General features: G+C 43.2%; 1 long non-coding RNA gene across 1 annotated transcript in view; it reads left to right on the top strand.

Annotated features, from left to right (window-relative positions):
• LOC143843031 (uncharacterized) overlaps nucleotides 1-4481 on the top strand; it is a 39858-nt gene extending 35377 nt beyond the window's left edge. The window contains exon 5 of the long non-coding RNA XR_013233433.1: nucleotides 3339-4481. This is a non-coding gene — a long non-coding RNA (uncharacterized LOC143843031). The remainder of the gene's footprint in view (nucleotides 1-3338) is intronic.
• The last annotated feature ends 23398 nt before the right edge of the window (nucleotides 4482-27879 follow it).

Here is a 27879-nt window from a genome sequence, read left to right as displayed (position 1 = left end):
CACTCTGTTCCTCTGCAGCACAAATTTTCTGGGGGAACCTAGGACCGAGTGTAGTCTGAAAGTCCCAACAAAGAGAGCAATCATGTTGCAAATGTCAAGAGTACCATACTTCTTATAAAAACACACAAAACCTTTCAGTGCAAGCTCAAAGCAACATTCCTCCATTTTATGTTCGTAAATCTCCTATGAAGTAGAGCTGAGAGAAAGTGCTGGTTGCAGCCCAAGATGAGCTCCATGACAACGAGGTCATATTATAACAATAGATTTTTATCCTTCTGATATAATGCTTGCACTAAAATTCAGCTGCAGATGGACTTCTAAGAATTCATACTTGTTTTATAAAAACAATGTGGGTAATCATTTCATTGGATAACAGTGACCGTTTTTATGACAACCTCGGTTTTGATTGCTGTTCTTAAACTTGCCCATGAATACCACAACTCAGGAAAAAGCACACAGTGGTTGGATTTGTCTAAGATAATGACAACAGGAAGGATTTTAACTTATCTGACAAGAACTTATTGAATCGTTTATCTATCCAGTGAATGGAGTTATGCTTTGTTTGCATTAAGTGGCACGAAATGTCAATATAAAATAGAGAACAAATTAAGAATCCCATTTTGGTCTTAGCCTTTCTGTTTGGGGAAGGAGGACTTAAATCTCACTATCTAAAGGAGATGGCTACATAGCTGCATGAGAGGAAGTAGTTCCACCAGTACAGCTAAGCAGCAGCATACCAAGGGCAGGGCACCAGGTGTGCTCTGCCCTGGGTGCAGCTTCAGGAAGGCCCTTGAAGGGGGGGAGGGCTTGAAGCCAGCAACATACTGCATTCAGTCAAATGTCTTTTTTCTTTTTAAAATGCAGTTCTAGCAGCAGCCTCTAGGGGTGCAGGGAAGTCTGAGCATCGCAGAAAGCACTCTAGGGGCCTTTACGCACGGGGATCTTTGTTGCAAATTGTTTGCGGAATGAAAAATCGCCATTTAAAATAGTGGAATTTGTCGTTATGCATACCTGCCTTTGTAGTGGAATCAGTTGCGTTTTTTAGCGTTTCCCACAGGCTTCCGGTCTCGGAAGAAATCGCTAGAAAGGAAGCGCTATTGCCAAGCTCGTCCCGCCCCTGGCCGTCAAGCAGCCAATGGGCAGCCGTTAGCATGCTCCCAAACAGCCCCTTTCCCTTTAAGAAAGGTTTAAAAAAAAAAAAACAGACCCATAGCAACAAATCTAGGTAGATTCGTTGCAACGGAGAGACCCATCCAGCTGCCTAATGTGAGCTGTCATTTGATCATATGATCGCTGCCACGCTGCCTCGAGTGATAAAAAAAAATCCCCCCCCTCTCACGGGCCCGATTTTCGGCTGAATTAATGTGTAAAAAATAAAGGGACTTTATTTCAGCAAACGGGCTTTTATGTGGTTTGTGCTTAGTGACTAAAGGTAAAGGACTGAAGCCAGGGAAGCCTCTAAACAGAAAGAGGCTTGCTGGTGCGTTTATCCCCGCTCGCTCGGAGAAAAAAAAATGGCGATCGCTTCGCCAGAAGTTTGGAGGACAGGCTCAGGAGGAGGGACTTTGAAGAAACCGCAACAATGGTAACGCACAGGTCTTTATCGCTAGTGTTACAGATTGTTTGCAAGAGTGTAGCGCTTTCCGGAGGGTGAATCCACTTTTTGGGATTCCCCTGAAAGCGCTACAACGAAGCGCTTTTTGCTGATCGGTTTCAGGAGTGTTGCAGATTGTCTATGACGTTGTGCGTTAAGGCAAATCAATAGCGTTTCCAATTGGCAACCATTGTGCGATTTTGAAGCCGTGCAAAAAGCCCCTAGGTTTGGCTACATTTCCCTTTCTCCATGATTGGAGCAAACTTGCTTAACAGGTCTTACAACCAAGCCAGCACACTGATAACTGCTACCATAATTGCCAGCCTGCAGGTCATTTTATTCAATAGTCTAACCTTTCTCCCTTCCTTTTCTTGCACCCAGCTCAGTAGTAGTTAAGTTGTTGCAGCAAGTAAAAAAAAACCTTTCCCTGTCTTAATTTTTCTTCCTCTTTTCTGCCTGTTTCTCATTAATTTCTATCCCCCCTTACCTAATTTTTCCATGTTCCCCTGCCTTTAATTTCACTTCTTGGTCTCAAGACCTTCTCATCCTTATGGTGACAGAATGTATTTAAGTGTAGTATAGTATAGCAGTATAGTAGCAAACCAATAGAGCCAGTTGAACGGATGGTTGTAGAAGGAGGGTTCTATCTGTCATTGGATGGTTTTTAAAATGGAGATGGTTTAATATTTTATTGTGGGGCTTTAATGATATAACCCACTGTGAGCCAGCTTGCTGGAGTGGCGGGTAATAAATAAAATAATAATAGTACTCAAAAACAGATAATTTCCTCAGTGCTCAATCAACTCTGATGGATGTGCTGGGGTACTGTAATTAGTTTTTAATGTAATATAATATATTAATTTGATCTACTCATCCTGAGCCTCATGGGAAGGGTGGACTACAAGAATAAAAGAAACAATAGAAGAAGGGGACACCTTTTTTTTGGGGGGGATAGTGTGTTTCTTAACATCCAGTCTGGTGAAGCTTTCAATCAGTATTTTGTGATGTTCTTGCTAGTGTTAAAGTTAGTACAAAAGCAGACTCCTAGCTCTCAAAAATGGCTTATAGATGCTTGGGATGGTCAGCTCTTGGGCTTCAAAATCGAGAAGAGAAACCCTTCCAGGTCCTTGCTCAGAACACAAGTAGTGTGATGGAATTCTTCCCCACCCCCCACCCCACACACAAACACTGTTAAATCACAGCTGACTTATGGCAACCCTGTAGGGTTTTCAAGGCAAGAGACATTCATAGGGGGTTTGTCACTGTCTACCTCCCCAGTGGCCCTGCTTAGCTTCTGAGATCTAAGGCTATCTAGGACAGAGCTAGGCTGAGAGTAATGAGACTGGCCCAAGATCACCCAGCAAGCTTCCATGGCACAAGTGGGGATTCCAACCTGGATTTCCCACATCCTAGTCTTATACTTTAAGCAGCAACTATTATGGCTCTTTGCCGTCACATGCATCCAGACAATACAATCACTGGACCCAACAACTTCAATTATACCACCAAAGTCTTATTCACATGCTCATATTCTAACATTGTATATGCCATCAAATACAAACAATGCCCTTCCGTTCTCTACATAGGACAAATAGGACAAACTCTATGCTAAAGGATAAATGGACACAAATCTGACATCAGGAACCACAAGACTGATAAACCTGTGGGAGAACACTTTGACCTTCCAAGACATTCAACAGATGACCTGAAAGTAACCATTTTTCTTTTCTTGTCTTTTGTTAAGGAATTTCAAGAACAGAATGGAAAGAGAAACTTCTGAAATTCAAGTTACAACACTCAGAACAAGGGAATCCTCAGGACTGAACAGGGACATTGTTTCCTTAACTCACTATATATATTAACTTTTTAAATTCAGAATGGCCTTGCACCTCTCAGCATCTGACATCCCATCTGCTCCTTAAGGGGTCTTTGGGGCTTGGCAGGCAGAGTTCCTGTAAGGAGTAGGCCATGTCTCAACTGCAGCCTCTGGGGTTCATGCCCAGAGTACATTTCTGGATCATTGTAGCTAAACTGAATACTGCAACACAGAGTCTTGAGCAGGTAAAGATGCAAGAAAAGCATGTTATATCTAATTTCTGAGTAAATGAGAGCAGAGGGGAACTTCCTCCCCCATCAGTGATGGGCTATTGACTCATTATTACCATCATTTGTTAGAAGCCCATCAACTCTTCTCCAATAAAGTATATGTGCCAAAGCCAAGCTCGCCTACACTATTTAGTTTCACGGCAGAGTGGGCAGACAGCAGGAGTTTTTCAAAAAGAACACAGTTTGTGTGTGCTTTGGTTCTAGATACTGATCTTGATTCAAGAATTTGAACATAGGCGCAACATAACCTGCAAATGTTGACTGCAAAATCCTATTATGGGGATTTTTAAAAAATAAAACTTTCCACCAAACCTCATGAGAAGCCCAAAAAGTTTTGTCCTTTGTCTGTGTGATAATTAGCTCTCTCTGTGTGCCCAAAAAACCTAAAATACAAGCTCCTGGGCAGACATGAGGTTAATTTGACAGGACTTTCTGTGATTTTTTTTTTTAATTGCAAAACAGGGGTGCAAATTACATGTGTACATGCATGAGACAGTGGAAAAAAGTCTGGTTTACAGAGGCACCAGGAACATGGGCAAGGTCTTGAACATAGGCCTTGAATTCTGCTGTTCAGCATTCTGGAAAATGTGATGGAGACTGATAGGCATGGAACCCCAGAAGTAAAGCTAAAGCTCACTCCATGCAGGATACAGCTGGGACAATTTGCTCACTTATTTTACTAGCCCTTTACTACACTAATGCTTTCCTATACTTATCATTAGTATAAATGGTATATGCTGTAATGGTTTGCATTGGTTAGGAAATGTATACCAAACGAGACCTACCAGAATCTTTTAAATTACAAATTGTAATGTGATTTTATGCATATTCATCTTCTTAGGACAGTCTGTTGATTAATATCATCTTAATTGAATTATTGCATTGCTATTAACCAAGTCACTAAGCAATGCTTCTTTCAAGAAACTATGCAGGGAAATCTCCTACAGAATTATGTCTAGAATCATGGAATTATAAAATAATAGAGTTGGAAGGGACCTCCTGGGTCATCTAATCTCTGTAAAACATGAGCACAAATCAGGATGTGAAACCATGGTTTGAAATTGCTCTGTCCCCTCATGTTAGCCTTAACTGCTATGTGGGCTTGCTAGCTTAATCCTGGCTTGTGGCCTGCTGCCACCTGTGTCAGAAGGCAGACTGGGATGCTGGCTGGATCTCTGTGAGGGAGGCAGCATGAAAAACAAATGTGATGAAACCAGAATGTGTTGAGGCAAAGTGGGATAATTAATACAAAAGTAACATATGCTATAGTACCACAAGTTAGCCTGCCTTAATAAATTAATATCAAAGCACAATTGACCTGTAAATAATTTGAGAAAAACTGAATTATTCCTAATATACCCCTTTTTTGTTAAGAAAAAAATCATGAAAGGAAAATACTTTGTTACATTTTTACAGACTGGGAAAAAGCAACCAGCATAATGGATTAGATTCAAGGGTGCTATTCCACTAGTGTAGTAGCAGTTACTGATAGAATTAGAAGAATGAACTGGTTTATGTACCCTGCTTTTTACTACCTGAAGGAGTCTCAAAGCGCCTTACAATCGCCAACTCTTCCTCTCCCCACAACAAACACCCTCTGAGGTAGGTGAGGCGGAGAGTACTCTGAGAACTCTGACTGACCCAGGGTCACCCAGCTGGCTGCACATGGAGGAGTGGGGAATCACTACACCAAGCTAGCTGTCATTAGGGAGGCCAACCTCCAGATGGGGCCTTGGGATTCCTTGGAATTACAGCTCATCTCTAGAGTACAGAGGTCAGTGCTCCTGGAGAGAATGGATGGGAGACTTTATGGCACTGTACCCCACTGATGTTCCTGTCCTCCCCAAATGTCCAGGAGTTTCCCAACTTGGATCCAGGAACCCTACCCCTCATCCCCTGCTGGGTGCTAAGGGGGACCTGGCAAGCCTAGTTGGAGTGGCAATTTCATTGGCATTGGGGGTGTGTGTAACAACTTCTGCTGAGTTCCCTTTCCACTGCAGATCCCCACTTTATTCCCATGATATTTCCGATTTGTCGTTTGATTCCTCAGGAGAAGAAACGGGAAAGTGGCCTGTTATATGGTGTGCCTAGCTTAAAGGAAGTATTTGGAGCAGAGACCAGAAACAGCATTCTGGAATAAACCAGGTTTAATAAGCACCTTTTCCATTGGTGAAAAGGTGATAAAGACCCCTTTGACCACACAAAAAGCTATGCTGGGGATCATGGTTAAAAGCCATGTGACTGTAGTAAGAAAAAGAAATGAGCAAGATTGAAGAAGGTGGCTGGATTTGATTCTAACAAAGTTATTTTAATCCTGCTCCAAACATTCTGCCCTACTTCTTCAGAGCAAAAGTTTAACCCTTAGGATAGCACAGGGGCTCTGTAGACTGCGGTAGGAGTGGACTTCTGTGTAGGCTTCACTCTGCTGGCATATTGTAGGATCCAACCCTATTTTACCAGGCTTTGAGCTTCATCTTAGGTTGCCAGCTCTAGGTTGGGGAATACCTGGAGTTCTTGGGTATAGAGACTGAAGATGTTGGGGTTTGGGGCATAATGCCATAGAGTTCAATTTCCAAAACAGCCAAGTTCTCCAGGAGAACTGATCTCTATCACTTGCAGAACAGTTGTAATATCAGATCTTCAGCCATCACCTGGAGCTTGGCAAACCTTGCCTCATCTCACACCAGCCTTTTAAAATAGCTGAAGTTGGTAGGTTAAAAATTCAAAATGGTTTCAGCAATACGGAGAGCTGTGGCCAGTATAACAACAAAGACAGATTTAAGGCGTTGCACACAATGAGAGCCAAAAGCAGAAGTACAAGTGGGGGAGTAACTGCCTACACACTCATGGCAGTCTCAGTTACATTGGAGTGACCTTTAAGACCGTTTATGCACTGGGGACTTCACTGCCCCAGCTCCCGTGCAGGAGCAGAAATCGGGGGCAGATGAGGTGCACAGGGACAAATGCTCCCCCGTGTGGGTGCAGGAAGAGGTGGGACAGCCTGCCATGACTAAAACTCCAGCCTGCAGCCCAGCATGAAACCTCCAGTGCATAAACGGTCTATCAGCCACAACCACAAGTGAGAGTGGGTTAAACCGGTTTTTAAATTGGGGGTTTTCAAACAAAAGAGATGTAGGTGTATGGTATACAGCTTATTTAAACCTAGGTACCTTTGTTCCTTAGCTGGCTGAATCATGAAGCATGCTTGCATACCAAGGTTGCTACTAGTCAGCATGAACAGTACTGGCCTTAACAGACCCATGGTGTGATTCAGTTTAGGATGGCCTTGGGCCATTTACACTCTTGCAGCCAAACCTGCCTCTCAGGTTTGTTTTGTGGATAAAATGCAGTAGTGAATAATGTAAGCGGCTTTGGATCCCCATTGAGAAGGAGAGTGCAGTATAAATGAATTCAAGAATCAAATGTGAACTGTGGTTGGTTCCAGACAGAAATCCTCACCTTTCCATCTACCCTGAAACCAGACCCACTTGGTGTATGATTTTTCAGGAATGATTGTACCGAAGCAGGCTTGGGAAACTATACCACGGATTTTCACACTTCCCCACTCACTGCTGAAGCCATTTCTCACTCTGTTTCCCTTGTGCCTTCCATTTATCCTCCCCACCCCCAGTCTTTGATCTTTTGGCCATTTATTAAAACACATCAAAAACACATTTATAAGAAACACATCAAAACATATAATTGTTTTGTCCTTGGAAGTGATTCGCAATATAGACTTGCCTGCATAATTACATGAGGTAAGATAATTAAGACGTTCGTCATACTCAAATTGAACTAACCTATGCTTTTGTTTGCATGTTTTACTTAAAGAAAATGGGTGACATATGGACGATTCAGACAAAAGTCTAATACAAGGCAGATTTGGCTTCTGTGACCACCTCTACTAGAAGAGCTATACTCTGAGGACAATTAACCAGTTTCTGGAAAAGTTCTGGCATGCCTTTTCTTGAAGCAAAAAAAGTGCCAGGAAAATAAAATGTTAGCTTCAAAAATGTTAGTTGTCTTTTGACCTTTGGCTGGTTATGTGATGTACAGCTTTGTGCTGTCTCTTAGTTCAGCTGATCACAGGGACCCAATTCAACATGAATTAAAAAACAAATACTTCTCTCTCTTTATTCAGCTTTGATCTTTAATGGTCGCCTTTATGGACCTTCTAGGACTTCACATGCCAATGAAACTGCAGGCCAATTAAAGCCTTTCTCAATTCTGTGAGGATGTGTTTCTGCTCTCAGGCATGCTACAAACGGTACTGTTTTTGAAGTCTGTGTGTGTGTGTGAGAGAGAGAGAGAAAGAGGGAGAGAAAGAGGGAGAGAGAGAGAGAGATTGGATGGTTGTAGTTGCATTCTAGACATTTGCTGCTACAAAAAGTTTCTGGTTATGACATGTTCCAATAAAGTTTTGCATCGCTACACAATACATAATTAACTTCTGCAAGGGGAAAGCATACTCCATAGTTCAAAGGACTGGGTGAATTTTCTTCCACAACTGAATTATGTTGAACAGTATTACCAATGGGAAATGGAGCTGTGGAAATTACTTTTATACTCCATGGAGCCTACAGAACTAAAGTCTGTCAGTGGAGAGGAAGCAGAGGTTCAGGAGAGGCATGGGAGAGACAAGGCCCAGGATAACAACAGGCAACTTGAAACAAATATAATCACATATACTTGAATTTGCAATCATTGCAAATTAATATGGGGAAGGCCATGGCTCTGTGATTGACCCATCTGTTTTGCCTGTAGAAGGTCTCAGGTTCAATCCTTGGCACCTCTACTATGAAGGATCAGATAAGAGGTGATCTGACAGGTCTCTGCCTGAGAAACTGGAGAACTGCTGCCCTTCAGAGTAGACAGTACTGATCTTGATAGACCAATGGTCTGACTCAACATAACAAGCTTCTTAAAGGGCACATGAATGAAGCAGGGGCTTCATGGAAAGGTGGTTTTGGGATAAGAGACTGAAAGAGAAAAAGGGTTCATCTTTGATCTTTGGCAGGCATTCTAGGCATAAGAACCAGCAAGGAAGATTCGGAAGATTCCTGTATTAATGCTACACAATGAGCTGTGTTTGAAAAGATCTCTTTTATTTTAATGGGTTGTCTATTTTATTTTAATGGGTTGTCTGTTATTTTAATGGGTTGTCTATGCAGTAGTTGCACCTTTGACTAACAAGCAAAGAGTTAAATGTCTGGCTGGTGTGCTTGATGGAGCATGCGATGTATTCAAGCCTTGAAAAGTATACTTTGTCACATATGCCACACAGGATAACAACATATCCATTCATTCCTTTTCCTGGCACTGAAAGAACCTGTCCAATGAACCTAATCTGCCTATCAGTCAAGGTACTGATATTCCTTAATTAACAATGCTTTTGTGCTCATGAATAACTGGAAGAAGATATACTGACTGCTGGCTTATTTGCGTAACTTGCTTATTTCTCCAGGGTTTGGTCTCTCTAACTGGAGAAGGATACATCCTAGAGACAAGGAAAGACTAGTTTATTTTGGTTCTCTGACCATGATATCCATTATAACAATCTGCCCATGGGCTCTCACAGCTCCCTCCCAAACACTGGACCAAAATGTATATAGCCCTCTGAGACAGTGTAGGAGTAGGAGTTACAAGATCCTCATCCTGGTACTGGCAATTAAAATGTCCAGGTTTTGCTTGAAAATGTACACACTTTAAATGATATTGGGGTCCTTCAGTCAACTCCTACCATTCCCTAAGAGTTTTGCCACATCCAGGTGGAGATTTTGTTTCTTTGGCTTGCTGTTCTCATCAACCCCCTGTCTGCCATTAAATGGTCTCCAGCGCAAGACAGTTAACACAAGGTTGATTAGCTGTCAACAGCTTTTCCAGGAAGCTTGGCTGAGTGGTCTAATATTTAAATGCACTCATGTGATGTAATAATGGGGGCTATAAGGTGGTAAACAAGATGACTGGAGAGGCTCCCACACTAATGAAAAGTATCCAAATATATTTCTTAGTGTCTTATAGGGTATATATTCCATGAAACACATGAGAATACACTCAGGCTCAGAGAGGATTTATATAAGGTTGGCACTTTGAAGAATAAATATTCTAATTGGGGGACTCCAAATATAGTTTCTTTTCTTTTCTGCTGTCCTCAAATTGCTACGGCTTTCTGAGATTATTTTCAGTCAAAGAAGTTCAATGATCAATGGAAAGCTCTGCTTGGAGTAGAAATTGTTGCTTAGGACAATATCTGAATCAGTTCCAGTCATATGAGGTATTTGTTGCAAGCAGTGTCAAATTCACGGCAAAGATGCTTTGAAGTTTCTGCCAAGTATCACTTGAGCCTTCCATTGCTTCCCTTATGTCCAGATTAATTCTGATGATTATACTACAGAACTGAGCCTTGGCAAAAAGGTGTGTTCCCTTCATGTAACAATGGAATAGCACCAAGGCCATTTCCCCTGAATAATTCCGGTATTTTAATTGAGGCCTGGCTGAGCAAATTGGCCACGTGATCAACTGGAAAGATAAGTATCCACTCCAAGTATTTAATAAAAAAAAAACAAAAAATTACCAGTGCTCCAGCAGGCAAAGCTTTACTCAACAAAATGAAACAAAAATCCATTATACCAGGGATAGTCAAACTGCGGCCCTCCAGATGTCCATGGACTACAATTCCCAGAAGCCCCTGCCAGCAAACGCTTATTGAAATTGTAGTCTGCGGACATCTGGAGGACCACTGGTTGACTACCCCTGCTCTAGACGCTGCAGCCAAATCAAGTGCACTACCACGGCCAACCCTCCTGCTCGCTCTGCCTTTAGACTCTGGCACTGAGGATCTGATTGAGGACTGGGAACGGCTTGATCCTTCAGATGGCAAACAGCCTGGACCCAGCTAGGAGTCCATCCAGGTGTACTTGCTAGCACTCTCGAGATCATGGTATAAGGTACCATTCAGCCCAGAAGACTGGCCAGAGTGGCAGTGATGGCACCATGGTGCGATGGTACAAATTGGCCCGATCTACCAGCATGCTGTCAGTCCCGATGGCATGAAGCTGAAGTTCCTTCCTCAGATGAGGACTAGGCCCAGCTGCCAGTCCTTCACTTGGTGGCTTCCCCACCCAGCAAAGCGGTACTTATGGATAGGCTGGGGGCAAGCCTCTTTATTGGGTGCAACATGTGCATTTCCCTGTCCATTTGCATAGAGGTCTGGTGTTCCTGGTCACTACAGCAAAGCTTTGCTGGTCTGATCCTGGTTCCTGACTCTGGTTTGACTTTGTTCTCGGTTCGTGACTTAAGCTTGGTTCTTGTCTTTGTTCCTGGCTCCTGGCTCCTGGCTCCTGGCTCCTAACTCTGGCTTGACTTTTGACTCTACTCTCCAGTACTTGACAGTACTCTGGCTTTGGATCCCCTTCTGGTACTTGATCCTGGCTCAACTCCTGACTCCACTCCCCTGTCCATCTCTCTTAGTGTACTGACTCCCTCAGCTTTTGACCCTATGAACTGTATTCTGGACTTGGAACTTGCCTAACAATTTGGTCTCGGCTTACTGGCTGGCAGGGCAGCACAGCTAGATATAAAGACCACAACAACATCCACTCTGGCCATATCAAAAGCAAGAAAGTAGAGTGAGAGAAGGATATTTATGGCAATTAGACCTTAGACATCTAAGACTTTCAATGACTTGTAGAGTCAACATTAGGTTGGGAAATTCCTGGAGATTTGGGGATGAAGTCTGGGGAGGGTGGGATTTCTAAAGGATGGGACCTTGGCAAGGTATAATTATAATAATTATAATAACTATTGAATTTATTTTTAAAAACCTACATAAAACACAGCTGTATATCCCCATTAAAATTATATAGCCTGGCGGCAAAAATCTACCTCCCACTCCCATGACCACTACAGGCTGCCTCTCAGTGTGCCATAGGGTATTACAGAGGCCAACAGTCCACCAGTGGCAATGGTCTGGTCAGTGGCAGTCTCTTCTGGGAGACCATCTGATCTTCCATGCCCTGGCCTCAACCGTAGAGCTCCATCTTGCAAGCCCTGTAGAATGCTGAAAGCTCCCACAGGGCCCTCAGCTCTCCTGCTGTAGAGTGCACATATTGCTGTAGAGTGCACATTCTAAAGCAGCTATCTTCTCTAGGGGAACCTATCTTTGGAATTTAGAGGTCAGTTGTAATTCTAGAAGATACCTAGGCCATACCTGGAGGTTTGCAATCTATGCAGTAGGGAACATCTACTTTTTCTTTCTTTCCACTTTCCCTTCTCTAAATATCCCTAAGGCCTCTCTCCCTTCCCTGTTTCCTTTTCACCCACCAGCCAACTAACCTGCCTCCCTGTCTTTAGCTTTCTCTCCCCCTGGCAGGCTCTCCTTAGGAAAAGCCTGAACAGATTTTGTGGCGCCAGTCATGTCAAGCCTCATTGCATGGTTCCAGCCAGGCTGAGTGAGGCACAGCTGGACCGTTCTGGCTGGGCCTAGCCGTGCAGTGCCAACTGACCACTGGATTGTATCCATGGAACTTTCAAGGACGAGAACAAACTCTCCCCTCCCATGCCAGATTCACAGCTAAACTCTGCGAGCTAATTAACTGTTGAAAGTTTCTGAAAGACTTTGCATTCTTAGCCTCAGACTTCAGAGGGGGACTAAAGAGCGTCAGAAAGACAGATAGGCCAGGACCCTGAACATCCTTCCTTTCTACTGCTCTGATGTTTCTACTGCCCTTTGATGTTTAGATTGTTGCTCACAGGGAATCTTCCTTCTGGCTTGACATCTCTCCACACTGTGCCACTCTTCTCCATCTTGGCACAATGAGGGCAGGACATGTTTCCTAGTTAGATTAGATTAGAATCCATCCTAGTTAGATTAGATTAGAATCCCATCACTACTGTATCCTGTCTAAAATGAGATTCCTTACAATAAGGAACTCCTATTCATTTAGCAAAGATAAAGATACTCCATCTGTTATTTTGTTTCCTTTCAGCTAGGAATGGGCGATTAATGCTGATTTGAATACTGTATGGGCTTAGCCAAGCCAAATCAAATATCCAACCAAATTTGGCTGTTTCAAGCTTTGGGCATTGCAAAGGACCCTCTTTAAATACCTCTTCCTCCCTGCAGCTGTGTGCTCTGCCTCTCCTTTTGAACTGGCTGCAGATGGGGATCAGCCAGGGTGGGCCTGTGGCTGACAGGTCAGCCCTGTGCCCTGCTTCACTGATCCCTCTGCAGCCAGTTGTAGTCTGGGATTGAGTGGGGTGTGTGTGTGATTGACAGGTCAACCCTGCATAGACCCTGCCTGATTCCCAGCTGATCTGGGGAGAGACTTCTCTCCCCGGATTAGTTTGGGCTGTTGGGTGGTTTGAACTGCTACCCCACAGCCCAACAAACATCTGATTTCTTGGAGAGACTTCTGGGATCAGCTGTATGGTGGGCTCTGAGGCATTTAAGTGGACATCTAGGTCCCTTTAAATTCCTTGGGGGCCCCAATTGATTCGGCTGTATTGGAAACTCCTGAATTGACCCTGGGATTTGGGTGATTCAGGCTATTTCCAGATGTACCTAAACTGTACTGAATTTTTCTTTGGTGCACATCCTTAAACTACACACAAGCCAGATAGGCTGTGCAGCACGACATGCACTCTGCTAACTCACAACTCCTTCATTAATAGCCCTGAGTAGATGACCATGATGTTTAAAAGCCACTATGGGATGGTAGTGGTTGACACCTGCAGTGACTCAGAGAACAGTAAAAATGAAAGCTTAGTTAGAATTAGGTGGGCATTAGAATTAGCAGGCATTGCAGGACCTTTAAACCGCTTCAAAATATGGAATAAGGGGATTGGTTGCCTGGATTGATTGACAGGCGGAAGCGTGATGTGTATAAGGCACATTGCTCTCTTCTGCCTTTTCCAGCAGCAGATGAGGAGGGTAAGATGCGTGAAAAGTTGGCAGACAAAGGCAAGAGAAGAAAAAAAGCAAGGAGGTCTTGGGAGGTACAATATAATTTTGTGTTTTGGCATTCCACAGGTGTGATGCTATTTTAGCTAATGTGTGGAAATGCCCACTGTTTCCAGGGTCAGATCTTGGCTTCCAAAACGCAAAAGAGAGCAATGGAAAGAGGCAGCCACTAGGGAGGGATGATTTGTGACCCACTTTCAGAGGCTTCACAACCCACTTTTGAGTCCTCACCAACAACTTGGGAAACACTGCTTCAGGCCATTGTACTTCAGACTACACTCTAATCAGGGTATATTCCCTTTGTTCTGCAGCATCTTTTCTTAAGAATTTCCCTGACAGTTGGTGCAGCCGGAGTGAAGATCCAGCTACCATCAAATAACAAAGCAGTATCCTTTTGATAGGTGTTTTGAAAAATTTAAATAGATGATATTAAATGTCATTCTGAAATTTCATTCATCCCACAGATGGTTTATTTATTTATTTGGAGAGAGGAACATTTGCATTGGAAAAACAACTGTAACTCTGCTCTGAGCCATGGAATGGGGGAGGAGGGGATATAAATCAGACAGATAGATGACAATGATTCTCCCCTACCTTTTCATGCTGTTGTACTTCAACTTCTTTTGGGCTTTAATGCCCCCTTGTGACTAAAATGCTGTCTTACTACAGGCTAGGAAATCAGTGGTCACAGTGCCTACTGTATATAGAAGGCAGTTATACGAAAAATATGGCAAATGTTTCCTAGTGTACCTGAGGCATTACAGGATGTAACTAAAAGGAGTGACGAAGGGGAAGTGATCCTTATCCAAATGAAATAACGGGGGGGGGGGATTGCCCTCCCAAAGGTCTGCTTGGTTCCTGAGGCTCGCTTCTGATGTTTAACAGTGTTTCTTTTTTATCTCACATGTTCAAGTGGGTAGCCATGTTGATCTGAAGTAGCACAACAAAAACTGAATCCAATGGCACCTTTGAGACCAACAATGATTTATTCAAGGCGTGAGCTTTCGTGTGCAGGCACTTTTGCCTGCACATGAAAGCTTACTCCTTGAATAAATCTTTGTTGGTCTTAAAGGTGCCATTGGATTCAGTTTTTATTTTTTACCTTATTTACTTTCCCAAGATTGAAAAATCACACCTAACCAGGGATACCTGATCACCCTATGTTTGGATCGTTTCTCTGTTTACTGGATATTCCACCAAAGAGACCTGATGACCAGCCTTTTTTCTGATCTTTGGCTTCTGGTGTGGAGAAGAGGGGTGGTAGGAGGGGCCTATTTGGAACAAAAACGCCATGGAGTGTTGGAAGATGCAATATCTGTAGTGTGCAAGATTCTAAAGCTTATGAAGAATGTCCTGAAGGGGGCATGAGAGGTTAGTAGTTAGCATATTTAGGTCAGGAACGTTGTGATTTTTTTCAATAAAGCTCTTCTGTGTCCTGATTGGCTCAACTGGAGATTCTTTGGAGCATGCCTCCTCCCTGCTTGCCTCCAGAACAAACAGGAGACGAACAAAGAATAACACTTAGACGGACAGGTCAGTCTCTCCTCTTTCTATACAAAGTTGTTTCTCTTAACAATAGAACTATGTTATTTGTTTAAGCAGCCTGGTGCTTTGCATATTCAAACTCTGCCAACATGGAGAGCTAAACCCTGCACACAACATGAGGCATGCACATCATAGTCTCTGCCTAACTTCTGAAACTACACATTGCCTTGTTGTGCATTGTGTTCTTGGATAGCTGTCCTTCAGCAGAGGATTACAACAGTGTCTTTGGAAAGAAGCACTACCTGGCTATGCCACCTCTGCATACTTCTTTTAATGAGCCTGCAGGGAGGAATCACAACCTTCTGGCATCATCAGGCTGCCCTTCAAATAACTGCTTGTGGGAAACAACTCATTTTTATTATTCACCAAGAGGTGCAATTTATGGAAGACAGTGTACCCACTGGATATTTTTTGGCATCTGCTTTATTACAGCCACAAATAAGAACCATGAATATCTACTGCTGGCCTTCCTAAAATGATTCTTTTAACACATTTAATGAAGTTATATACACTATGCAGATCCTTGACTGACAGTATAAATTACTAACCATTGGGAAACCACCAATTCTGCTAGCACAGCAATTATTATCCTCCCTCAGAGAATGTGAAATAGATTCTGAGAAATGGGATCCCCGTTCCTTGCGAAGGCCTCTTCCTGGGAGGTAGGCTTCATAAGTTATATTAAGGCTTTGTAAATTGTATTTTGTAAAAAGCCAGTTCCTTAGCACTGCGACAGGATTACCCTCCCCCCTCCATGGGCATATTTTAAAAATAGGGATAGCCTTCAGGATTTATTTTATTTTCAGATATCATTTCTAGGAGCAACAGTTGGTAGAAGGCAGCTTGTCAAACAGGAAGCATCCTTGATGGAGATTTTTGAGCTACGGTTATTTTGTATAGTTTTAGATGCAATTACAGACCCTCCCTCTGAAAGCTGAACTTCCGACCTGGCCATGGGGTGGATACAACTCTGGCTGACCTCACACACTATCTCTAGAGGCTGCTGGATCTGGCAAGATTGACTGTTTTTGCTGAACTTGATAGCAGTGTTTGACACTGTTGAACATGGGTTATTAAGACAATGCCTAACCAATGTGGAGATTAAAAGCACAGCCTTAAAATGGCTTAAAATGGCTGCTGTGACAGAGGGTGGTGCTAGAGGAAAGACCCCCCCTCCCTAGCAGCAGGACCTGGTTTGTGGGGTCCTTCAGGGTGCTATTCTCTCCCTGACATTACTCAACATCTACATGCACCCCTCTTGCCCAGATGGTCCAGAGTTTTGGGCTGTTGATGCCTCTGTTGATGGGTGGCCATCCATCTAAACTCCTAGATTCTTTGGCCAAATATCTCGAGGCCTTGGTGGATTGGCTCAAGCAGGGTTAACTGAATTTAAATCCAGATAAGATCGAGGTCCTCTGGCTGGGTCAGCATTCTGTAGGTGATGTGGTGCAACTCCTGCCTCTTGACAGGGTCCATTTAACACCTTCAACCACTGTCAAGAGCCTGGGTATGATCCTGGATGTCTCCCTATTGGTGGAGGCCCAAGTCACAAACATCACTCACCAGGCACAACTACTTGCACCTTACCTATCAATGACTGACCTAGCCACAGTGATCCATGCAATGAACCCCTGAAGGATAGACTTCTGAACTTACTCTATGCAGGGCTGCCCTTGAACATGCTCTGGAAGCACTCATCATGAAACACTGGTTGAGAAAGCCTGCCCTAAACAGTCTGGGACCCCTGTAACTATGGGGTCACCTTTTCCGCTATGCCTTCCAAAGAGCATTAAGATCGAGCCACCTGGCCCCAAAGACGTAAAACTGGCCTTGCTCAGAGCTAGGGCTTTCTTGGCCTAGTGGAATACTCTGCCTTGTGAGATCAGATTCCTCTGTTCTGGAGGGCCTGCAAGACAGAGCTGTTCCACCCAGCCTATGCCTGAGCCCAGGAAACAACCCCAACAGAGACTGGCCTCCCTGCCTGAGAACTCACCCACTGAAGAAGAAGAAAAAACTCCCAGGCTCCGACCAGCCCCTCAGGAAGATTCAAAATTATTAAGAGGAGGCAGTTTTAAAATGCTTTCGAATTTTTAATAAGCAAATCTTTATATGGCTGTTTAAAAACCTGCTGTTACCCGCCCAGAGCTGACCAGGGAAAAGGCAAGATACAAAAATAAAGTTAGAGTTTTTATTATTATTAATTATTAATGAGCTTCCATAACCAACGGACTGTAGGAGACAGGCTGAAAATGGATTTATGCTGCTTTTAACCTATGCAAATTTCAATGGTCACATTGATGGAGGGGTGCCTGGCTACTTCCTCCGCATCATTCTCTGATGACCCCATCAATCTTTTGGATCTTGTACAGAGTTCTGGCACAGAATGTTAAAGGTCTCCCTTACAGAGCCACCATCTGGTAAATTACAGTTAGTAAAGCATGCTCAGCAGATGATAGGGGGAACTTGGAGAGGAATTTCCACTCAGTTTCAATGTGACAGTGGCAGGCCAGAGGATCTCACCTGTGCAACATGGCTCACGTACAACACCTTATTGAAACTGGGCCCTCTACTACTATATCAATGTCGTCTTAGCACACCACAACATGCTCATACACTGTGAGTGTTGCACTGGCACACTAATGTTGCACATACAATTGTGGTAAGGCATGGGATATGTGCCAAGCTGCATGAGTGAGTTCTTCTAGCCTATCAGGGCAATGGTGAAGGCCCCATCATCTCCCTTGTATGTTTCTGTCACAGGCAAAGGGAAATACAACTAGTGAATAGATGTTAGCAAGCCAGGGACAATACTGCTGAGGGACACACATTGGCTTTGGAGTGATGTGAGTTTTCCATATTAGTGTCTTACACTTTTCAGATCTCTACCAACAAAATGAAATTCCTTGGCACAAGTGTTTATCACTTCATGTGTTAAGCTTTTTCTTTGCCACATTATTATGACTGGAGGTGTGCCAGAAACATCTGCCAGCTCCTGTCATACCTTTAGCAAAATGAGAGAAAATGCCTGCATGCCTTGTATAGCCATAAACCTCAACCAGCACCAATTAAAGATACCTTTCCAATGAAATTTCATATATTTGCTTTACTGTTTTAAAATCCTTCTGCTTTTTAGGACAAATGACAAATAGCTCCATTTTTTCCTGCAAATCTTGTGTTAATTTTTCCCTGTAATATGTGTCTTCAATGACTTTTAAAATAATGTTCAAATATGTGGAAAGTTCATGTTGACCAGAACAGATGTATTTTAAAAATCTGAGAGCAAAGTACTTACAGTTATGCTTTATACTGGGTCTCAGGTTGAGAAAGCTCTTCCCCTACCTACTACTTGATATTTCAACTACCTCTATGTTCTACCACTTAAAATGAACCAGTGGTATCCAAAGATTGTATGCTAGGTATGCTGATTAAGTACTTTAGCCTTAATAAAAGACCAGTAGTAGGGGCAAGACAAAGTACAAAATGGCAGCAAAAAAATGAAGGTTTTGCCATGCGCGGCCGAATCGCGGCCGGCCCTGATTCCCTCTCCCCGCCCTCCCACAGTAAGAAGCTTCCCGGGCCGCAAGCTTGCAGCCTGGGAAGTTTTTTAATGCGGGGGGGGGCGGGGGGGGGAGCCGCGGCCCGGCACCATGGCCTTCGCAGCCCGGCACCGGGCTGCGGCCCGCAGGTTGGGGACCACTGGTTTAAACCCATTACTGCGCGTCCTCTCCTCTGCAGCCAACAGAAACAGCATCCTGCCCTCCTCCAAGTGACAAACTTTCAAATACTTAAAGAGGGCTATCATGTCCCCTCTCAACCTCCTTTTCTCCAGGCTGAACATTACCAAGTCCCTCAACCTATCTTCATAGGGCTTGGTCCCTTGGCCCCAGATCATCTTCGTCGCTCTCCTCTGTACCCTTTCAATTTTATCTACGTCCATCTTGAAGTGAGGCCACTGTTGATACAGTCCAAAATGGCATTCACCTTTTTTACCACTGCATCACACCACCTGCTTATGTTTAGTTTACAATCCACAAATACCCCAAGGTCTCGTTCACACACAGTGTTACCTAGAAGCATATCCCCCATCCAGTAGGCATGCTTTTCATTTTTCTGACCCAGATGCAGAACTTTACACTTATCTTTATTAAATTGCATCTTGTTCTCATTTGCCCATTTTTCCATTGTGTTCAGATCTCGTTGAACTCTGTCTCTACCTTCCGGAGTATTTGCCAGTACTCCCAATTTGGTGTCATCTGCAAACTTGATGAGTAGTCCCTCCACCCCCTCATCTAGATCATTAATAAACATGTTAAAGTACTGGGCCGAGCACCGAGCCCTGAGGTACCCCGCTACTCACCTCCCTCCAGTCTGATGAAACACCACTGACAACAACACTTTGAGTGCGGTTCTCTAACCAATTCCCTATCCACCTAACTATCTGAAAATCCAGATTGCAGTCCTTCAATTTATCCATTAGAACATCATGGGGAACCTTGTCAAAAGCTTTACTAAAATCCAAGTAAACGACATCAACTGAATTTCCACGATCCAGCAAACTTGGGGAAGTTCTAAGATTTGTACACAAAAGGACTGAGATTTTCTGACACGTCGTAGAGAAGAGCTGTTTTTTTTATACCCCACTTTTCACTATTCAAAGGAATCAGTCCCAAAGTGGCTTATAAACCTGTTCCTTCTTCTCTCAACAAGAGACACCCTGTGAGGTAAGTGGGGCTGAGAAATTCCTAATGGAACTGCACTGCTAGAACAGCTTTAAGAGAACTGTGACTGGGCCAAGGTCACCCAGCATGTGGAGGAAGAGTGGGGAATCAAACTTGGTTTTCCAGATTAGAATCCGCTGCTCTTAACTACTACACCAGGCTGGCTCTCTTCTTAGTATTACTAAAACCTGAGATTACATTCTGAGGCTGTTTTAAGTTACAGATCTATGATGAAATCCTGAGAAAATTAATTTTTAAAATAAAACTCATAATCTAGCCATGACTTTTATTCCAAATAAAAAGGATGTTTTTCAATATCTGTAAAACAATGTAGATAACAACTTCTGTTAAATTACTCCTGTCAACCCCATAGGATACTATGTTGATTATTTTACTGGTCCAAAGTTATCTACTCCTTATTTACAAAAGATGACAGCATGGTAGTAGTGCTGGTTTCCAGTTCTTGATTTAAGTAATCCTCCCACTTACCAGTTTGGTGAGAGCCAGTTTGGTGTAGTGGTTAGGAGTGCGGACTTCTAATCTGGCATGCCGGGTTCAATTCTGCACTCCCCCACATGCAGCCAGCTGGGTGACCTTGGGCTCACCACGGCACTGATAAAGCTGTTCCGACTGAGCAGCAATATCAGGGCTCTCTCAGCCTCACCCACCCCACAGGGTGTCTGTTGTGGGGAGAGGAATGGGAAGGCGACTGTAAGCCGCTTTGAGCCTCCTTTGGGTAGAGAAAAGTGGCATATAAGAACCAACTCTTCTTCTTCTTCTTTCTTGTCGAGATGATAGCTTAAGGCTCCTTCCATAAAATTTACCCCAGCACAGTATGAGCTCAATGCCTGCTTTTTTGTCTTCTTCATGGATTTAGATGGGGGAACTAGCAAATTACTTGGGAGACAGGTAACTACGGGATCTCCACATTTGTATATTCCTTCACGAAACTCTAAATAAAGTAAACTAGAAAGTTGTTTTTGTTAAAGATGAACTTAAAACAAGTATATCTTGATGACCCCGAATTGCTAGGTCTAGAGTAGGTAGAGGCTAAGTGCTGTTTCCAGTCTTTTGTGGAAAGAACAAAGTGACGTGGGAGCTTATTTGTCTTGCTCTGCCTTCTGCGGAATGGAAGCTGGAGGCATGTCTTCCTTTAGAGTTGCCAACCTCCTGGTGGTAGCTGGAGATCTCCTGGGGTTACAACTGATCTCCAGGCAATCAGTTCCCCTGGAAAAAATGGCCATTTTGGAAGGTGTACGCTAAGGCATCATGCTCCATTGAAGTCCTCTCCCCAAAAGCCACCCTTCTCAGGCTCCATTCTCCCAAATTCCAGGTATTTCCCAATGCAACAAAAGTGATAAAATCTAAAATGCTTTATGATAGTGGAATCAAATCTAGAGGAAAGTAGATGTAGTATTGATGCTCAGACATGTAATCTCAGAATATTATCTGCATATATACTTAATCTAGATCTTGGAAGTATTTTTGCTGATTTGTAAATAAGAGAAATATTTTCAGTCATACAAGGACCATAGGAAGAGCTGGTTATATACATAACTATTTCTATTACCTCAATATAATTTGTATCTCTATTGATTGTATCGACTTACCATTTGGAATCTGCCTGGAGTCTCAAAGAAAAAGGCATACTATAAAGTAAATAATGAAAAGTGACTTGATTGTTGATGTATTTCTTCTTCTAGGGTGTTATAGTGGTTTGAAATAAGCTTTCTAAATCTTTGATACTCAAGCATTTATCCATGTCCCTCCACTGGAAAAAAGAAACATGAATTCCACCATAGATATAAGGCTGTACTTATTCAAATGTGGCACCCAGACTGATTCAGTGCTAGTCACTGTCTGTGAGGAATTCCATTTGTCATTTCTCCCCCTCAAATGGTCTCTGAGGCTACAAAGTTTGTAAAAGAAAGCAGGCTCAAAAATGTCAGACTGATTATTCCACTCATACTTGGCAAACCTTCTCTTGGATACTACTGCAATTTCAGATGGGATATCAACCAATAAAAAACCTGAAAAGCCCCTTGAGTACACACTGGTTGCCTTGCATAATGATTGTGGATTGTGATTCCAGGAACTGAACAGTTGCTGGGCTGTTCAAGTCTTGTGTGAATAGTTTCAACCCCCAGGTGAAACATAGCTGCCTTTTATGTATATGCTGAAATGCCCCCCCCCGCCCTGTTGCTGCCAATTGTTTAAATAACGCCTACCAGTCAGTTGTCTGATTATGAGTCTGACTACTTCAATATCTTAACATCATTGTCATCTGGTATACACTTTTTGAGAAGACTGGTTTGGTCACAGCTTTGGTCACAACTTTGGTAACTTCTATAATCCAAAATCCCCCTTCAAGGATCACTGCCTTGTTGTGGCAAGGGGGCTTGCGTAGTTCAGTGACATTGTACAGTGACATTGTACAAGAGGTAGCAACTAAAACCATCCCAAAGAAAAATAAATGCAAGAAATCAAAATGGCTGTCTGAGGAAGCTTTACAAATAGCTAAGGAGAGAAGGGAAGTGAAAGGCAAGGGAGAAAGAGAAAGATACACCCAATTGAATGCAGAATTCCAGAGAAAAGCGAGAAGAGATAAGAATGCCTTCTTAAATGAACAGTGCAACAAATAGAAGAAAACAATAGAATGGGGAGGACCAGAGATCTTTTCAAGAAAATTGGAGATATGAAGAGAACGTTTCATGCAAAGTTGGGTATGATAAGGGACCAAAATGGTAGGGACCTCACAGAAGCAGAAGAGATTAAACAAAGGTGGCAAAATTATACAGAACAACTATACAAGAGCGAGCTTAACATCCCTGATGACCACAGTGGGGTAGTTACTGACCTGGAGCCAGACATCCTGGAATGTGAAGTCAAATGGGCCTTAGGAAGTCTGAGCAACAATAAAGCTAGTGGTGGTGACAGCATTCCAGTTGAACTATTCAAAATCTTAAAGGACGATGCAGTAAAAGTGCTACACTCAATATGCCAGCAAATTTGGAAAACTCAACAATGGCCACAGGATTGGAAAAGGTCAGTTTACATTCCAATCCCAAAGAAGGGCAATGCCAAAGAATGTTCAAACTACCGCACTATTGCACTAATTTCTCATGCTAGCAAAGTTATGCTCAAAATCCTACAAGCTAGGCTCCAGCAATATGTGGACCGAGAACTTCCAGAAGTACAGGCAGGATTTCGAAGAGGCAGAGGAACTAGAGATCAAATTGCCAACATACGCTGGATCATGGAGAAAGCTAGGGAGTACCAGAAGAACGTCTACTTCTGCTTCATTGACTATGCTAAAGCCTTTGATTGTGTGGAGCACAACAAATTGTGGCAAGTTCTTAAAGAGATGGGAATACCAGAGCATCTTATTTGTCTCTTGAGAAATTTATATGCAGGTCAAGAAGCAACAGTGAGAACTGAACATGGAATCACTGACTGGTTCAAAATTGAGAAAGGAGTTTGGCAAGGCTGTATACTGTCGCCTTGCCTATTTAACTTGTATGCAGAGCACATCATGAGAAATGTGGGATTAGAGGAGTCACAAATTGGGATCAAGATTGCAGGGAGAAATATCAACAACCTCAGATATGCAGATGATACCACTCTAATGGCAGAAAGTGAAGAGGAACTAAAGAGCCTGTTGATGCGGGTGAAGGAGGAGAGTGCCAAAGTTGGCTTGAAACTCAACATCAAGAAAACAAAGATCATGGCATCCGGCCCTCTCAATTCCTGGCAAATAGAAGGGGAAGAAATGGAGATAGTGACAGATTTTATTTTCCTGGGCTCCAAGATCACTGCAGATGGGGACTGCAGCAAAGAAATTAAAAGACGCTTGCTCCTGGGGAGGAAAGCTATGGCAAATCTAGACAGCATCCTAAAAAGCAGAGACATCGCCCTGCCAACAAAAGTGCGTTTAGTCAAGGCTATGGTCTTCCCAGTTCCAATGTATGGCTGCGAAAGTTGGACCATAAGGAAGGCCGAGCGTCAAAGAATTGAGGCTTTTGAACTCTGGTGCTGGAGAAGACTCTTGCGAGTCCCTTGGACTGCAAGGCGAACAAACCGGTCAGTCCTAGAGGAGATCAACCCTGACTGCTCTTTAGAAGGCCAGATCCTGAAGATGAAACTCAAATACTTTGGCCACCTCATGAGAAGGAAGGACTCCCTGGAGAAGAGCCTAATGCTGGGAGCGATTGAGGGCAAAAGAAGAAGGGGACGACAGAGAATGAGGTGGCTGGATGGAGTCACTGAAGCCGTAGGTGCAAACTTAAATGGACTCCGGGGAATGGTAGAGGACAGGAAGGTCTGGAGGATCATTGTCCATGGGGTCGCGATGGGTCGGACACGACTTCGCACATAACAACAACAACAATAATCCAAAATACAGCTATACAAGCTCATATTATTCCAATCCTGATCCAACTGAATTGGCCACTGAGTCATGCCCATGCTCAGTTACCTTGGCTGGGTTTTAACCTGAAAGTCCTCACTCATTTGGGACCAGGGTACTTAAAGGATGACCTTCTCCACCATGAACCTACACTGAGAGCCAGTTTGGTGTAGTGGTTAGGAGTGTGGACCTCTAATCTGGCATGCCAGGTTCGATTCTGCACTCCCCCACATGCAGCCACCTGGGTGACTTTGGGCTGGCCACGGCACTGATAAAACTGTTCTGACCGAGCAGTGATATCAGTGCTCTCTCAGCCTCACCCACCCCACAGAGTGTCTGTTGTGGGGAGAGGAATGGGAAGGTGACTGTAAGCCGCTTTGAGCCTCCTTCGGGTAGGGAAAAGTGGCATATAAGAACCAACTCTTCTTCTTCTTCTTCTTTTCTTCTTTTCTTCTTCTTCTTCTTCTCCTTCTTCTCCTTCTCCTTCTTCTCCTTCTGAAGTCATCTAGTGAGGTCTAGCTCAGTCTGCAGCCACTGTTGGAGGTCTGATGCATGACTGGGCATTTTGATGGCAGTACCAAGATTAAGGAATTCCCTCCATGAGCAGCCGTATGTCTTGTCCATGCTGACAAGACACGACTGTAAATTTAGCAAGCTGCTGGTGAGCTGCCATGTACATGTTCATGAAAGTGTTTTTCTCTACATGTTAAGTATATGAGACAGCTCTCAATGGTATAGTTTTCCATGTGAGATATAACTCTCTTAGAAAATGTTAGTGCTTTCTGAAGTTGGTAGACTTTGTTTCTGCTTCCTGAAACACCAGCAGGATAAAAGAGTTGCAATGGGTTATTATGGTTAGGATTAGCTGAACTTTGCATTTCTAAGCTTTGCAATGTTGAGGTTGAAGAGTTATTTAAACTTAATGATGTATTAATTTTATCATGTCACTGGATAAAAAATCACATTGAATGATAATCTGCATTCCATGGGTAACTGCAGTGTGTGTTATCCTAAACAGTAAAGTGTTCTGCAAAAAAGGAAAGAAAAAAGGTCAGAAAACGATTACCTTTAAACTAATGTTTGGAATGCATGAAATCCGGGGCGGTAGAAGAATGTGCTCCTGGGACTTCATTTTGTTTCATCCATCATCATGCTGCCTAGAAAAATCACTAGTGCTTGCATGGATGGGAAATAGGGAAATTCCTCTGGGTGTGTTCAGAAACTTCAACAAGTAAATTCAATTAGCTTCTGAAGGGAAGAAAGGCTAATTATTAGGCTAGGAAAGTGATGGTGATTTGATGATCTGCTACAGACCATCTTCTGCTAAAGTATTTGGAAATGGCCATGTCATACACTGAATTAACAGAAAAAGTGAATGTTCTTTCTTTGTAATATCATTGTGCAGTGAACTTGATACAGGAATAATTCTAGATGAGGATGAAGCAGCCTTCTGAGCCCAAGAGGTTATAGTGGCTATAGGGAGATGGGAGAATGCTGGGAGTTGGTGAATGGGAAAAGATGAGAGGGGAGCTCATGAAGGAGCTGTGAAGGGTCTAATTAAAAAAAAACCCAGCATAGCACATTATACAATGCAGCTGAGAAGTACAACCTTGTGGGCTTAACAAAACTTGAGTCCAGTGACACCTTTAAGACCAACTACGTTTTATTCAAGGTGTAAGCTTTTGTGTGCAGGCACACTTGATCAGAAAGCTCATACCTCGAATAAACTTAGTTGGCCTTAAAGGTGCCATTGGACTCAAACTTCATCCTGTTACTTCAGACCAACATGGCTACCCACTTGAATCTGTCTTGTGTGTTGCTTAAATGATAGCGAGTACAACGCAAGGAAGAAGCTGAGAGACTGAGGCAGAAGGATGCTTACATAAGAAGTGTAAGAATCTGACTGAAAAAGCCTACCGAAGAGCTTAGAAATGCTGGAAGAGTCCACTTTGAAGGCTCATTAAGACTGATCATCAAGCCCGGTTTATCTGTTGGAATGTGTAAGGGTAGGAAAGCGTGAGTGAGAGAGCTGGGGTTCAGATTTTGAGTGTATATTACTCAACTTTTGTTTAACCAATCTTTATTTTGTTTAAATATCCCTAAATCCATAGCGTTGGTCTTTATCATTAGGAAAGTATTTATTTGAGGCTCCTACAACTTTTGCTAATGGGGCTTGAACACCCACCTACAGAAACAGAGAGGTTTTAAGAAAAACATCATATCAGATCCAACCAGGAAATCTCTATTGAAAACCACAATTATGTTTCTATGCCAGAAACAATGAGGACTACACTGATTACATGGCTGAATGGAACTTGAATGGAAGATGTGATTTTAAAGGTTTTTTATGTTTATGTTTTTGAAATTAACTATGTGGTTGTTTTCCATTGTTATGTACTGCCCTGAGCTTCACAGGAGGGTGATAAACAAATTAAAACAACAACAAGTTATCTCTATTAGTAGATTATATCAGTAGATTATATTTCCCTAGTACTTGCACTGCCTAGACATTACAATGGACCTCCAGGACACTCATCCCATCATCTGCAGTGAGTGTGACATGATTGCCTTCCTCCCAGAAGACAAGATGGACTACAGCTGCCCCAAGTGTAAGCTGGTAAAACTTTTGGAGGAAAAGATTAGGGGATTAGAAAACAAAATTATTACTCTGACCCAAAGTAAGAAAGGGGAGGAGTTCGTAGTCCAGAGCTCTGCAACATGGAATAAAGTGAATAAAGAGAATACAACCAGTCCTGAAGAGGACAAGGAGATTGACCACAATAGGGAGCCTCTGCAGGCAGTTCGGAAAAAGACTGAACGGCGAAGGGCGAGACAGTTCTCGGGGCCTTTGGAGCTCCAGAATAGATTTCAGGCCCTTGCAGAGGAGGTGCAAGGGTCAACAAGGGAAGAGGTCCCAAAACAAACTCTAAGACAAAGGGAAGAGGCCACGGGGACAGAAGGAAATGGAGTTGAGAAGAAAAAAAAAAGGAGAGTACTGGTAATTGGAGACTCCCTGCTAAGAGGAATGGATCGCCACGTGGCTGGGCCCGACCCCCTAACCCGAGAGGTGTGTTGCTTGCCAGGGGCGAAAATTAAAGATGTTTCAGAAAGGCTGCCCAAACTCCTCAAATCTACGGATCGCTACCCATTTGTGATGGTCCATGTGGGAACGAATGACATGTCCCTGAATACCATCGCTCCTATTAAAAAAGACTATCAAGATCTGGGGAGGAAGCTCAAGCAAATGGGGGCACAAGTGGTATTCTCTTCAATCTTGCCTGTCAAGGGAAGAGGAATGCGTCGGGAGAGGAAGATAATGGAGGTGAATCACTGGCTGCGTAGTTGGTGCCGGCAGGAGAGATTTGGTTTCTGGGACCATGGGATAGGCTTTCTTGAGGAAGGCCTACTAGCACCTGATGGACTGCACTTACCAAAACTGGGGAAGAATGTGTTTGGCAGGAACCTGGGGAGATTCATCAGGAGAGCTTTAAACTAAAGCCACTAGGGGAAGGAGACGATCAACATAGAGAGTGTATGGAAAGAAAACTAT

This window comes from Paroedura picta, chromosome 1, assembly GCF_049243985.1.
Source record: "Paroedura picta isolate Pp20150507F chromosome 1, Ppicta_v3.0, whole genome shotgun sequence".
Lineage (NCBI taxonomy): Eukaryota > Metazoa > Chordata > Lepidosauria > Squamata > Gekkonidae > Paroedura > Paroedura picta.
This window is presented reverse-complemented; position numbering and strand designations above follow the sequence as displayed.